This window comes from Aptenodytes forsteri, unplaced genomic scaffold, assembly GCF_000699145.1.
Source record: "Aptenodytes forsteri isolate BGI_AS27 unplaced genomic scaffold, ASM69914v1 Scaffold534, whole genome shotgun sequence".
Classification (NCBI taxonomy): Eukaryota; Metazoa; Chordata; class Aves; order Sphenisciformes; family Spheniscidae; genus Aptenodytes; species Aptenodytes forsteri.
Window position 1 is genome coordinate 1361466 of NW_008795712.1, and position 11555 is coordinate 1373020.

Here is an 11555-nt window from a genome sequence, read left to right on the forward strand (position 1 = left end):
GTCCTAGCTCCATCTCCCAGCTATTAGTGACAACACTGAAGACCAGCAGGGCAAGCCGAAGACACCCAGACTACGCCTGAAGGGCAAAAAAAGAAATGAGAGCATGGTTATTTGCTACTGCCCTAAAACATTTCTTCCAGTGCATCTTAGTAGAGAGCATGTGAAATTGCTGAATTTTCTACTTCCAGAGGAAATAAGAGATGAAAAAATACTGGCTTCTGCCAAGTGAGGAATGTTTGAAGATGACAGAGCTGGATTTGAACTGATGACACTGGATATAGAAACTTCAATTTGTAGTTACAGTACCTGCTTGCTGTAAATTGTGAAAAAAATCTGCTCTTTTCTCATACGTGGATTAAAAAAATCTGTGACGACTGAAGCGTGGATGTCTCATGATTTCAATAAAATTAAGGACCTAAAAATCCATTGTTTGTTTTCTCCAAGGGTGCCTGGATTTTCAGTGGGACAGGTATCTTGTTTCTGATTTCGTAGGAAGAAATACTAGCATACTGCCTATTAGGCCTGGATGTGGTTGGATTATACTACTTCTGCTGTGACAATCAGCATTATTATTTCAGAGAGTAACTGTAAAGCATAGATTTTTATGGATCGTCTTCACTTATAGTAAGTATTATACTATCCTTAAAGAATAGATTGTTCAGCCTGTTAGATGTGTAATTTCTGGCATGCTGCAGAAGTGCATTTCCCTAATTCTTCTTATATGCTGAAGGAAAGGAAGAAACAACATCAGTGAAAAGCATTTTAACAGGCATGTGTTTGTATGTTAACTGTACGTCATGGCATTTTGATTACTAGACTACTAGAAATAACTGCCCTTTTTGATTATGTAAAAGCACTTGGGTTACTTAATATTGCACTAAATTGGTTTCATAGCAAGATATGTCAGATTTTTACTGTATCAGTGAACCTTTTGAAAGATACTATAGTTAAATAGTGGGCAAGATGCTGTTGTGATTACCATTTGATGTACTGAAACCTTTTAATATGGTTTTGTTAGTGATCTTGGAAGAAAGTGTCTCCATCAGATAATATTATAAAAATAGCAGCCCTGTCTTTCTGAATCGTTAAAAAATATATTCAACAGCTATGTGTTAAAATAGGTATCCCGCAATAGATTACACATTGAGACTCGGTGGAAAGGAAATGTTTGAAGGAGTTCAGTTTTGCTTTCTGTGTGGTTAGCTCGTATGTTGTTCATTCCTGGACGGGCATTAACATGTGATGTGATCGGGGAAACGGAGAGATGTGACGGACGTAAGTTTGCAGTCGCAGCAGTGTAGTAAGTTTGTCTATCTGTGTGCATATTCTGAAATGAATTTCCTGTATTTCTTAGAAATAGTGTGTCGTCTCAAAGCACATGCTATTTTCTTTACCCACGACATTTCAAAACAAATTTTTAATGGGTGTCCCTATTAAAAGTCAGAAAACAATAGAAAACATTTATCGTGGTGCCTCTTAGAATAACCGTATTTCTCTCCTGAGTACTTAGATAATTTCATAAATGATTTCTCAGGTTTTAAACATGATCAACATGTGGGTCCTTGCAATGCATTTGCAAATAGAAATATTTGTACAAATATTTGAACATACATGACACTGAAGTTATTTTGAAAGCAGTTACTACAATTTTGAAAATGCTATTTATCTTTGAAATTTCTAGTCAGTACATTTTGGTTTCCTAAATGAGATACACACCACTGCAGATTTCTTTTGGCCTACATAATAAAGACAGTATTTTTGCTTTCTGCTAAACCCTTCGCTTTTAAAAGTTCATCTAAGTGCTTATTTTTGGAAAATACCCCAACTTGGCAAGTTAAAATCAAAATTTGAATTGCATGGTTTAAATGGTTGGTTCCAGAATGTTGATTGGATTGTGTGAAAATGTAATTTGTGAGTGTAATTTGACATGGTTTATCGTATTTATATATTTTATTTACAAACTGTATAATAATTTGGAGTTTTCTGGATACTTTAATCAGGTTATTCATTATCACCATTCATTTATGATCCTTAATTATTGGTTAAATTTAATAACTTCATAAATGAGCAATTTGTGTTTAGTTCTTTATGAATCATTAATATATATTTTGATTTGGATCGTACAATTCCTTTAAGTGGCATATTTCAACGTGGAGGTGGGGATTAGGGTTTAGGGTTTAACTTGATTTTTCTAAATAAACTACAGAGGCATAATATTATTTGACATAGGAGCATTGCATTTGATGCTGTAAGGGGCCTATGTCTGATCTCACTTGTATGTATTAACAATAAATAAACCAAGGTTTACTATTCTGTTTTTACTAGTATCAAAGTAGATTGAGATCAAAATGGGGCTGTAATGGCTTAGTTTGTGCCTTTTATATTTATATGTGTAAACCATTTTTAACAGATTTGTACAAAGGTTGAGCGCTTGCTATGAACCAGTATGTTTATTGGACAAGGAGGAGATATGCAGTTCTCAGTGTGACTACGGATTTTTCCTAAATATGGCTGTGGGATAGTAATATAAATGTTAAAGTACAGCATATGCAGATTTTGCATGTTATTTTTCATGCCAATATCCATGGAAAATGCTGAAGATTAGCTTGATATTTCTACACATGGTAGAACTCCGTATTCTGCCATCGCTGAGGTAACTTCATCTTCTATATCCAGTATTTGTTTAAAAAGCTACATATATTTTAGGGCTCTTTCCATTTACCATTACTCCAGAATAATTGCTGATTTTGTAGCCTACTACATGGCAAGGCGTTTTTCTCTCTGTGTAGCAACTTTTCTGGCACTGGTGTCATCATTTTAATTATTCCATATAACTGTAGCATGTATTTCTTCAGATCTCGCTCCAATACACAGCAAGGTACGTAAGACCGTAAGTGTATTCCTAATATTTTATCTGTAAGTCCAACCTTGACCAAGGTGGAAAACTGCCTGAGAAACTGCAGGAAGAAGGCTGTAGTATTCCTCTCTTTCTCATCATCTATATCTTATCACAATTTAACATAAATTTCTCCTCCACTTGTTCATGAAAACAGACACAGACCTTTTCTTCATTTTAGTTAAAATAATTGGTCCGGTACTATGTGTGCATGTGCTGGTTAGGTTCTCGGCACTGCAGATTGGCATAGAGGGATTGACTTTGGTGGAATTCCACTCCTTCATTCCAACTGGAGGTGTAGGCCACAGTCTTTATCCGTGCAATAGAAATTTTGAGCAAAATTAATAGTATTTTGTCCAGTGTAACTGTTAAAACAGCATGTAAGTGAGTTAAGTAACTTTTGTAATCATTGTGGAGGAATAAACACCTTTAGAAGGTGATTTAGATGGCTGTCACATCGGTCCTGTGAATCGCGCTCTTTATTGACCATAAAGGTAACCCAGGGCAGCTAGCTTAGACTAGGACATCTGACATTCAGTTGTCTAAATTTGAGGAAGATGAATCAAATGTTTAGTAAGATAATTTAAAAAAAAGATGTTTTAAAATAAAAAATGACAGGGATTACTTGTACGGGCTTGTCCTCTGCTACAATGCAGTATTTGCTATATTCAATTTCAAGGTTAAGAAAATAGGAAAATAGGACAAGTGATAAGAAGATGAAAATACTGATTTGTAATACTTTTAAGTTGTCTTAAGATAACCGTATTGTCTGCTATATTCACATTTATTTTATAGGTAAGGAATAATCCACAGTTGTTTAGGGCCTGACTGATTCTGATAGTCTTGTGGAAATTATTGTAGAAGCTTCTGTTGTAGATAGAAGCTTGTCCTCTTGATAATTCTTGACAGCCATATTTTTCCAGTTGTTTTCCTATAATTATTATTACCCACTATACATCTTTTTCTCTGAGTCACTATAGCAGTTTTTCCATATTTGGCTGATGCTATGGAATTTTAAAATATTTGTACCTTCCCTGAAGCAGACAGGGACCACCCACTTAATGTAGTTGAAAGCTCTAGTGGTCTTCACCTTGTCTTGAGTATTCCGTGTCCTCTTATGTTCACAAAGATGCCACTTACTGTGGCTAGAAAAATTAACAAAAATGAATTGGCCACCGTGCATTTTCTCATCTAAGTCATGGGGATGTTGGGATTGAAACGCGGACCTGATTTGAATGTTATTTTCACTACTAGGGGGTGAATTATAGGTCTTGCAAGGAATTCCCATTATTGTCCCTTCTTTACATTGGTTAAATCACCTATTTTTTTGTAAGTTTGCCAAGATCAAGCAGAACAAGGCTATAATTTCCTTTAGCTAGCTTCATTTTGTTGTCTTAGTATAACGAAGGTCAACTTCTCTGGGTCTGCTTTGGTTTTAAACATTGTGAAGACAAAGACACTTGAGTCTTGTCTAGTGATTTAAACTGGAAAGTGACTTCTGTATTTGCTACCTCCTAATAAAAATATAATTCCCTTCTCTTCCGTATTTTTTCAGTGAAGGTAAAAGATATCCTTGGAGATGCTTGGTGACACTTCTTATGTTTTCCATATTCCTAAGTATCTTGGAATGGATTAATTTGATTTTTTCTCCATTTTTTTCATACACCATATAGTTTTCCCAAGTCTATATGAGAGGATACTCTATGCTTAATAGTTGTTTGAAGAGAGTCTATGAATTTCCTTTTCATGAACCATAAAATGGCAGCTCACCAGAGGCTCATATTGATGCCGTCTTCATTCTTCTCCTGATAGTGGTGGATAGGAAGACAGCTTTTTAGGGAAATAGGATATATTCTCCGGGGACATCTGGGGAGTTTAGGTGCCTAACAGCAGTATATAGTGCCATTTTAGACATCCTAGGCTGTCTGAGATACCTTTGTGGAGCTGGCAGGCGTGACACAGGGTATGCAGGAGAACTGGGGTCTTTCGGAGTTACAGCTGAAGCCGGGTGGGGGCATCTGAAAAAGTATTGAGCATTTGGAATTGCTTTCTTCTTTATCATTTTACCGATGAAGACCAGAGACATTTTGTAGAGATTCTTTTTCTATCAAGTATTTGATTCCCAAAGCCAGATTATGTAATGCAAAGGACCATGGCCCTACAAATAATGTCATCTATCTCCTGAGTAATGACAAGAGAACTCGTGAGTACATGATCAGGATCCCTTGTGGCATGTCCTCTTAGTCTTACATTTTGGCATCTTAACACCAGTCTTAACACTTTTGTTCAGAGCAGTGCATTGATTTGCTATCTCCAGGTCTTTTTTCTTTCTCTCTTGAAACTTTCCTGTTTTCTCTAATCCCTGAAATTTTCAGTTCCAAGGTGACCGATTTAGTTTATTTTAATTGCTTTAACTAATTCTGCTATGTCCCCGTTCTTCCCTATTTTTCAGGGATTCAACACTGAACAAGTCCTTTTTGAAAAAAAGAATTTCTTTCTCAGTAAGGGACGCAGGGTTACCAAGGCATCCTGTTACTACCTATTCCACATGAAGAGTTAAGGTTTAAGTTCAATGAGGATTAAGTTAAGGGTTAAGTTTCTCAAAAGGTCGATAAAGGGTGTTTGAGTTCACTGGGCTTGCTTTAGGACTACAGTGTTCTGAAGCCGTTCTTTGCCACCCTCCAGAGATGTTTGTGGCTCCGGGGCAATTAGTGGTGTAGTATATGAGAGCAGAAAAAGAAAACGGGGCTTGAAATGTACGTGTTAGCATGTGTGTGAATTGGAATCATTGTGGCACAGGAAACTGCAGAAATGGTATAGAATAGCACAGTGTTGCAGAAGAGTGGTGGACTCTGATTTCCCCAGAGTATTTTGATTTAGCCAGGGCAGTGGGCGCTTCTTAGAGCAAAGGTTCTAGCTGGGTAAGGGACGCGCTTCCTGAATGTGCTTTATGGGTGCGGTAGGTAATGCACTTTGTACAATTTCTGGCATAAATTAGATACTAAGAGGTATTTGTGTCTCCACCTTGGTAAGCTGGATTCTGAAGGACGGCAAGATCTGACCATATTACATGACCACTTCTCATCAACGTGACTGCTAATTTACTTAGGGAAATTATCTGGCTGGCAGAGATGACTGTCTTGGCGTCATCTTTTCTCCTAAATTCTTACTCCTGCTGACCTCTTCAGCCTATGTAAAAGTCTGGGTTTGTCTGAAGCTGAAACCTCTGTAGTATCAACTGTTAGGTTTTTAAAAACAGAAAGTATACAGCATTTGTAGGGCACTGACTGCCTTGCCTGCTCTAACAACTTGTTAATGAAGCGTATTGATAAGAGAGAAATTAGAGAATAGTCATGAAACTGGGATGTCATATTCACCTTATTCCTTATTTATGGTGAGATTGGATGGCACACCTGAGGAGACTTTCAAGTTCACTCTTTTCACAGATGTCCATTGCTATAAGGAAAGCAGTTGTGGCAGATAAATGTTTCAGACACTTCAGGAAGATGCTTATAAGGAGGTCCGCAACTCAGGGGGTAATCAGATCCCAAGAAGAGTGTCTCTCTAATATGGAGGTAATACATTTACTGAATTTGAAAGGAAACTGGAAGGTCTGAAGAAAGGTTTGTTTTGATTTCACTAAACTATAATGGGAAGATATATAGCTGCCACGCAGATCCTTACGGAAGCTATTAGCAAACTGTTGATTTAATATGCAGAAGCTAAGATTACATTATCCTTATGTAAGACAGAGCAGGTCCGTCACAAGCAGTTCAAAAAGTAAATTGGTTCCCTGACTTTTTGAAGTGTTTCAGGATGTAGTTCTTCATGAAGAGCAGTGTGGGTGGCATGGAGTATCTGAGAGCAGATGTGAGTTATATTTGGTCATTAGGTTATCTCTGTTCCATACTGTGGATTGTCTCCACGTTAGGATACAGAATTACGTATTTCTGCTGAGATATGAGATCTAGAGTAGTATATGTGATGCTTTTCTGGACGGGTGCAAAAGATGAGGATTCCATACTAGCAAGCTGTTATTGGGGGTATTAGAATCATAGAATCACAGAATGGTTTGGGTTGGAAGGGACCTTTGAAGATCATCTACTCCACCCCCCCTTCCAGGGGCAGGGTCATCTGCAACTAGAGCAGGTTGCTCAGAGCCCCGTCCAGCCTGACCTGGAATGTTTCCAGGGATGGGGCATCCACCACCTCTCTGGGCAACCTGTGCCAGTGTCTCACCATCCTCAGTGTAAACAATTTCTTCCTTTGAACTAGTCTGAACCTCCCCTCTTTTAGTTTAAAACCATTCCCCCTTGTCCTGTCACAACAGGCCCTGCTAAAAAGTTTGCCGCCAAATGTATTTGAATATGTTTTCAATATGTATTCAAATTAATGTATTTGAATATGACTTTGATTTAATCTTCCATATAAATTAGTATTAGAAGAATGAGAGAAGAGGTATGCAGAAAACATTGTCTTTGATCTGCTAGATTACATCAAATTGGAATATTTCTTTGACCGTCTTCTTAGATAATGCACTTAACAGTTCTTGCTTTTTTCCTGATACAGAACAAGGGTTTAGTCCCAGTTCCCCATCTGCAAAACGCTAACTTTGGCTTTCAACACTGATAGGTTTCCATTTGTATTGATTTTACAGAGCAAGCTGTCATCCCTTTTACATGGCAGCACAGCACCAAATGTACAGTCTAAGAGTGCTTGTACAAGATGAAAGGCTTCTGTGTGGATTTTGTTTTGGATCCCCCACAGCTGTGTTTTTTCCAGTCCTACAGATAGGAATAGGAATAAGGTCTAGTTTGTTTGTTCATCTAGTACATAGCCAAGTAAAAACAAAGAAGTCTCTGGGGTCTTTACTTCTACATAGATAGTACATATGATGTTTCAATTTTTTGTTTTCCACAGACACTGATTTTGGTAATACGGATTCCAGCCCAGATTAAAACATCCGCAGAGACTGAGGAGAAAAAGTGTATGTTCAGGAGAAGCAGGTTCAGAAAAATCTCAATGATTTGTTTGTACTACATTGATAGAAATACTTGGAACTGAACATTACAGGGTGGAAAGTTTTGCACTGAAGTAGGTAGTATCCACTGATAAAATCTTCTCCATGAAGTTTATGGGCGCATCGAAGGCTTGTTTTAGGTAGTTCTCCCGTTTGTGAAGAGCAGCATGGTGTTTGCCCGTGAATTTCTGTTGTATCCTGTTCCTAGTTGGAGAGTGTTGCATTGTTCTGTCCTTAGCTGTGAATCGCTTGTTCATTGTCTGTCTAGGAGAGCAACACTTTCTAATCTCCATAGGTGAGAAGGCAGGGAGCATTTCAAAGAAGAAAGAGAGGACCTCTTCTTTACTAGTAACTATTATTTTAAGGCTTGCTACTTTCACTGACATTGGTTATCTTTCACTCTACGTTGGAGTTCTAGATAATGTCAGGTATCTGCAATTTGGGAGGTGGAATACAGGGGGTGATAGGTGGATGCTGTTGATTATTTGCTTGTGTATTGTCTTCATACAAAGATGATGATACCACCTCGCGCAAATCTCCCCAGTACCCTGTGCTGTGATGTGTGTGCTTCTAACTGAGATTGAAACAGCCACTTAATCCTCAGTTAGGAAAGTCAGAGCAAGCCAAACTTTTTGGCTACAGCCGGCTGAGATTCCAGAAGAGACCCAGTGACAATAGAGGATCTGTCTTTTGAGGGCATATATTTCTTCAGCGGCTGGATAGTTGTGATGCTTCACGATAAGAAAGCAGAGATGAGATCATTAGCGAGGTACAGGCGTGTGCCATACTGAAAGTGCTGCCAGCAGCGTGTTCCTGCAGGTGCTTTGCTGTTTTAAAAGAAAACCAACGCTGTTTGCAAATAAACCCAACGCTGGCTTATATCTGCAGTTGCAAAGAGGGCAGCACTTTTATTACTTTGTCCATAGCTTTATCCAGCGCGCGAGGACGTTGTAAGAGTAATCCCGTATGTCTGACCTAATGCCAACATATCCATTTGTGGCACTATCCAAGGAATTAACACATGGGCACTTGGTAGCAAGCTGGGGACACACCTTTATAATCTATAGATAAGAGGTTTACGGTCCCCAGAAGACAATAAATTACATATATATGCCTTTCTATTAGTTGTGCACAGTTGCGATGCATTTTAAGTACTTGAGATGTTTTGTTCTGATGCTATTACACTTACGGCTCTTGTTTTCTCTTTTTGTGCACCCAGTGTAGTAACTTTTTATAAATAAGCTTATGTAATGTCTGTGGTATTTCTTGTTGTTTTTTTTCCTCCGCTATCATTAAACTCGTAAACTCATAGCATTGGTGTAATTTTACATTTAAGATACATTGTGCTATTGTCATAAGATACATTGTCCCAGTGTACTGTTTTTCCTTTCATATGGATTCACGCTGTACAATATAATTCCTTTTTTCTGTTATAACACTTTTTCTGTGTAAATTCGTCTGAAAGGGAAATGTTAAAAGCCGATGTATTTGTAGTGAATGAACCAGTTTTAGCAGAGAGAGCAATGTGATTCCCTGAATGCTGTCTCACTCTCTCTTCCTTAAAATTGCTGTGTTGTGGGAGGCTATTGTGGTACTTTTATAGTTGGGAAACATTTTTCTCGTTATTTAATTCAGATGTTGACATAATGAGTGCTCTGCTGTAATTAATATTTGATGTGTTCATGCTAATGTACATGCCCAACTATCTTGCCAGTTCTCTTCAGCCTTTATAACTTTTTAGACAACAATTTTGAGAGTGATGCAGTTTGTCTGCCCAACGCATTTTGATGAAAAGGGGGAGTATTTTTGTGGACACTCAGTCAACAACTTCCAGAATTCATCTTCTTGTGGTCTTGGCTGTTATTCAGTGAGATTTTAACTTGAAATAGTCTCTTTAGGCTCTCATGAGAGAATTGGGCCAGGATCAATATCTGCAGTGTAGGTATGTAGGACTCATTACTCCCGTTTTCCTTCACAGTCAGCAGACAGAGGTAGGCACTTTTAGGCAAATTTGTTAGTTATATAATACAATGCTATTGGAGCCTCAGGTGGAATAGTTTCTAGTAAAACACAGTATCTTCTAATTAATTTGCTCGTAGAAGTGCTGAGTTATGACCGAGGTGCTCATAAGCAGTGAGTTTGTAAATCAAAGGCTTTCTTTAGCTCTCCTAATCTGGAGCAGATAAATGTTCTTTAGAAATTACTAGCGGTACGCAGAATACTTTGTAGGCACACAATTTCATCTAGCCCTTTGTGCGTGCGCGCGTGCGTGTGTGTGTCTCCTCTGGGCGATGCCATCGAGTTGCTCTGTCCCACGGGAGACGTTTTAGAAGACGGTCTGTACGAGTCGATGTGGCACGTTCTGTCTGTCATTTGCCCTGTCGTTCTAGCAGTAGGGTACAGTATGAAGTAATGCACATTTTAAGATTTTGGCACTGCATTTCAAGAAAAATGTGGTCCAACTGGAAATAGTCCAGAGGACAGCAGTGATAGTGATCGGAGGTCTAGAAAATATAATCAGTGAGAAAGCAAATTTGAGTTGTTTAGCCTAAGGAAGAGAACCTTGAAGGAGAATGTGATAACACTATTCAGTTATGTAAAAGGCTGCTGTAAATCGGAAGGTCGTAATCTGTTCTCCATGCCTGTGGTGGCTAAAACAAGGCATAGTGGGTTTAAACTGTGTCAAAAGAGAGTCAGGTTAGATATTGGGGGAAAAGTTCTAAAGATACGGGTAGAGCAGTACTGGAATAGATGATCTCTGGGTCTTCAGAGCATCCAACTGTGCCAGTCTTTAAAGTCAGGTTGGGCAAGCAGCTGTCAGAGATGGCAACAGGTAGTCCTACCTTGAGACAGACTGATGGACTACATTTTCTCTCCAGGACCTCCAAACCTGTTTTTTATGATTATTGATACAATACATGAAAAAAGAGACATAAAATGACCCAAACAGAAGGATGATACTTTAACAAAACATCGTAACGTTTCTAAAACTACATTCCACCAGTTGGACTTGCTCCCAAGTTGTTCAACTTCCAAAACGGAACCCTTTTGGTTAGCAAGGCTAACAAAATTTGAGTAGCACCGGGGTGTACTAACAGTGAATATGGATGGTAGCAACTGGTAAGGGTTGCCGAACCCTGTAGCACGATGGAGGTGAGGCTGGGGCAGCTCCATGCCCTGAGGTCCACCCAGCAGCGAGGGTGATCCATGGAAGGTCTTGTTCGATATTTTAATTGTTTTCTTTATTCTCTTAATTTTCTTCTGATAGTATTTTGAAGCGATTCTGTAACAGAGAGGAGAGATACGTTAAATCTTTTAACCCGTGCGCCTAGCTGTGGCAAAGAACAGCACCTCTGCCTGTATGAAATGGATTTTATGGTCTTGTAGTGCAAGGAAGTTCATGATACTCCAGTGTCGTGGTTTAACCTCAGTTGGCAACGGAGCACCACACAGCCACTCGCTCACTCCCCTCCGCCCTGGTGGGATGGGGGAGAGGATCGGAAGAGCACAAGTGAGAAAACTCGTGAGTTGAGATAAAAATAGTTTAATAATTGAAATATAATAATAATAATAATGTAATAATAATAATAAAAAAATAATAATAATAATAATAATAATAATATACAAAGCAAGTGATGC